At 51.3% G+C, this 3,958-nt stretch overlaps 1 long non-coding RNA gene across 1 annotated transcript; it reads right to left on the bottom strand.

The window, feature by feature from the left end:
* Positions 1 to 1,328: 1,328 nt before the first annotated feature.
* On the bottom strand, positions 1,329 to 2,880 carry LOC124030946. Its single transcript, XR_006838053.1, has 3 exons — positions 2,848 to 2,880; positions 1,809 to 1,858; positions 1,329 to 1,497 (listed from the first exon to the last, which is right to left on the bottom strand). It is a non-coding gene; the product is annotated as an uncharacterized LOC124030946 (long non-coding RNA).
* Positions 2,881 to 3,958: the final 1,078 nt, after the last annotated feature.

Genomic DNA, 3,958 nt, shown 5'->3' with positions numbered 1-3,958 from the left:
TACCATGGTCAGCAGGGTTAGTGAGGTGCTACCACGGTCAGCAGGGTTAGTGAGGGGTACCATGGTCAGCAGGGTTAGTGAGGTGTACCATGGTCAGCAGGGTTAGTGAGGTGTACCACGGTCAGCAGGGTTAGTGAGGTGTACCATGGTCAGCAGGGTTAGTGAGGGGCTCCATGGTCAGCAGTGTTAGTGAGGGTACCATGGTCAGCAGGGTTAGTGAGGGGCTCCATGGTCAGCAGGGTTAGTGAGGGGCTCCATGGTCAGCAGGGTTAGTGAGGGGCTCCACAGTCAGCAGGGTTAGTGAGGGGCTCCACGGTCAGCAGGGTTAGTGAGGGGCTCCACGGTCAGCAGGGTTAGTGAGGTGCTCCACGGTCAGCAGGGTTAGTGAGGTGCTCCATGGTCAGCAGGGTTAGTGAGGTGCTCCACGGTCAGCAGGGTTAGTGAGGGGCTCCACGGTCAGCAGGGTTAGTGAGGTGCTCCATGGTCAGCAGGGTTAGTGAGGGTACCATGGTCAGCAGGGTTAGTGGGGTGCTCCACGGTCAGCAGGGTTAGTGAGGTGCTCCATGGTCAGCAGGGTTAGTGAGGGGCTCCACGGTCAGCAGGGTTAGTGAGGGGCTCCACGGTCAGCAGGGTTAGTGAGGTGCTCCATGGTCAGCAGGTGTTAGTGAGGGTACCATGGTCAGCAGGGTTAGTGGGGTGCTCCACGGTCAGCAGGGTTAGTGGGGTGCTCCACGGTCAGCAGGGTTAGTGAGGTGCTCCATGGTCAGCAGGGTTAGTGAGGTACTCCACGGTCAGCAGGGTTAGTGAGGTGCTCCACGGTCAGCAGGGTCAGTGAGGTGCTCCACGGTCAGCAGGGTCAGTGAGGTGCTCCACGGTCAGCAGGGTTAGTGAGGTGTACCATGGTCAGCAGGGTTAGTGAGGTGCTCCACGGTCAGCAGGGTTAGTGAGGTGCTCCATGGTCAGCAGGGTTAGCTGAGGTCACTGCCGATCGGTAGCAGTAGTAGGTGTACCATGGTCAGCAGGGTTAGTGAGGTGCACCATGGTCAGCAGGGTTAGTGAGGTGCTCCATGGTCAGCAGGGTTAGTGAGGTGCTCCATGGTCAGCAGGGTTAGTGAGGGTACCATGGTCAGCAGGGTTAGTGGGGTGCTCCACGGTCAGCAGGGTTAGTGAGGTGCTCCACGGTCAGCAGGGTTAGTGAGGTGCTACCATGGTCAGCAGGGTTAGTGAGGTGTATTCCGGTCAGCAGGGTTAGTGAGGTGCACCATGGTCAGCAGGGTTAGTGAGGTGCACCATGGTCAGCAGGGTTAGTGAGGTGCTAGGTGCTGCGAATCTACTCACTCTGAGTGTGTGATGCTCCACAGCCAGCAGGGCAGCAACATTCTCCTGCAGTGAGACCACCTCCAGGAACTGACCCCACAGGGCCATGAGGAGGGAACACAGCTGGGCCAGGTTCATATTGACCAGCTCTGCCAGCTCGTCCGGGCTCTCCGCTCTCTGCTGTTGGAGAGAGGGGGACATGGATTAGCTCAGTATAGACACCAGGGGGCGCCACAAAGACAAGCTAAAACACAAACACAGGCCCTGTTCCAATTCCTCCATGTTTCCTTGAGGTCAGCACATCTCTATTTGATTTCAAATCCAATCATACTCAATGAAGAACTTTGTCCAGGAGTTTAAGTCCAGGACTTTAATCTGGGTCAGGGAGACCTGCCATAGTGCTGGAAGTGATTAGTCCACTAAGTAGACCTATCGACTTGACTATGAAAAGGGCTCAGACTGTGAGCTGATGGCAGAAACTAATATCGTACCTTGACTTGTTCACAGAGCTCAGTGAGACGGTTCTCAACGTCTAGTTCCTCTGGAGAACAAAACAAAGAGCATTAAAAAGAGGTCCTTTTTTGTTGTCAATTCCACAATCATATACAGATCTGTCAAGTCTGACAGACAGGCTGGAAAATCAACGGTATCATTAGACATAAGAGCCAATCAGATCGATGAAGAGAGACGACAGAGAGGAGCCAGAAGAGAGAGAGAGAGAGAGAGAGAGAGAGAGAGAGAGAGAGAGAGAGAGAGAGAGAGAGAGACCTGGCACCCCAAGATATGACTGTGACAGAAAATGACTAGAAGAAGAAGAGAGCCAGAGAGAGAGAGACCTGGCCCCCAGAGATATGACTGTGGCAGAAAAGGACTAGAAGAAGAAGAGAGCCAGAGAGAGAGAGACCTGGCCCCCAGAGATATGACTGTGACAGAAAAGGATTAGAAGAAGAAGAGAGCCAGAGAGAGAGAGACCTGGCCCCCAGAGATATGACTGTGACAGAAAAGGATTAGAAGAAGAAGAGAGCCAGAGAGAGAGAGACCTGGCCCCCAGAGATATGACTGTGACAGAAAAGGACAAGAAGAAGAAGAGAGCCAGAGAGAGAGAGAGGGCCTGGCCCCCAGAGATATGACTGTGACAGAAAATGGATTAGAAGAAGAAGAGAGCCAGAGAGAGAGACCTGGCTCCCAGAGATATGACTGACAGAAAATGATTAGAAGAAGAAGAGACCAGAGAGAGAGAGACCTGGCCCCAGAGATATGACTGTGACAGAAAAGGACAAGAAGAAGGCCCACCTGTGGGGATAAGGAAGTGTGTGAATAAATGACAGACAGAGGACTATGACAGGCACTGACCTCTAGGAGTTATAGTGACTGAAAGACTGAAGCATTGAAGCACACAGAAAGATTACCAGGTGTGTGGGAAAAAGAAAGGAACCAGAGGAGAAGAAACCAAGGGAAAAAGATATGAAGAAGCAGGTTGAACTGAGTGTAGAGGAAGGACGGAGGTAGGGTTCAGGTAGGGGGACATACCTATAAAGACGTGCCTTTGGTCTGGAGGAAGGGATCTTCTGAGTACTCTCTCATAAAGGACTTGCATGCTGGGCTTGGCTAGTAGGAGTGATTGGCACATATATAAGGGCATGTTTAACCTTGCTGTTGTTGTTACTATGCCCTCTAAGGTTAGAATGGATTAATAAGTACTTGATCATGTTCAGGATGAAACATATTTTTTGTGACTGTGACTAACAGTCTGTGAAGCACCAGACCACAGCTAGTTGTAGGGAGGAGAGTTGATGTTGTGACTAACAGTCTGTGAAGCACCAGACCACAGCTAGTTGTAGGGAGGAGAGTTGATACTGTGACTAGAGCTGTACAGGTTACAGAGCGATGTACTAACAGTCGAAGCACCAGACCACAGCTAGTTGTAGGGAGGAGAGTTGATGTTAGTGACTCAACAGTCTGTGAAGCACCAGACCACAGCTAGTTGTAGGGAGGAGAAGTTGATGTTGTGACTGTGACTAACAGTCTGTGAAGCACCAGAACACAGCTCAGCTGTAGGGAGGAGAGTTGATAAGTTGTGACGTGACTAACAGTCTGTGAAGCACCAGACCACAGCTAGTTGTAGGGAGGAGAGTTGATGTTAGTGACTAATAGTCTGGAAGCACCAGACCACAGCTAGTTGTAGGGAGGAGAGTTGATGTATGCTGTGACTAACAGTCTGTGAAGCACCAGACCACAGCTAGTTGTAGGGAGGAGAGTTGATGATTGTGACTAACAGTCTGTGAAGCACCAGACCACAGCTAGTTGTAGGGAGGAGAGTTGATGTTGGACTGTGACTAACAGTCTGTGAAGCACCAGACCACAGCTAGTTGTAGGGAGGAGAGTTGATGTTGTGACTAACAGTCTGTGAAGCACCAGACCACAGCTAGTTGTAGGGAGGAGAGTTGATGTTGTGGACTAACAGTCTGTGAAGCACCAGACCACAGCTAGTTGTAGGGAGGAGAGTTGATGTTGTGACTAACAGTCTGTGAAGCACCAGACCACAGCTAGTTGTAGGGAGGAGAGTTGATGTACTGTGACTAACAGTCTGTGAAGCACCAGACCACAGCTAGTTGTAGGGAGGAGAGTTGATGTTGTGACT

The sequence above is a fragment of the Oncorhynchus gorbuscha genome, unplaced genomic scaffold (assembly GCF_021184085.1).
Source record: "Oncorhynchus gorbuscha isolate QuinsamMale2020 ecotype Even-year unplaced genomic scaffold, OgorEven_v1.0 Un_scaffold_18604, whole genome shotgun sequence".
NCBI classification, from domain to species: Eukaryota; Metazoa; Chordata; class Actinopteri; order Salmoniformes; family Salmonidae; genus Oncorhynchus; species Oncorhynchus gorbuscha.
The sequence above is the reverse complement of the archived record's forward strand: the minus strand, read 5'-3'. Positions and strand labels throughout refer to the sequence as shown.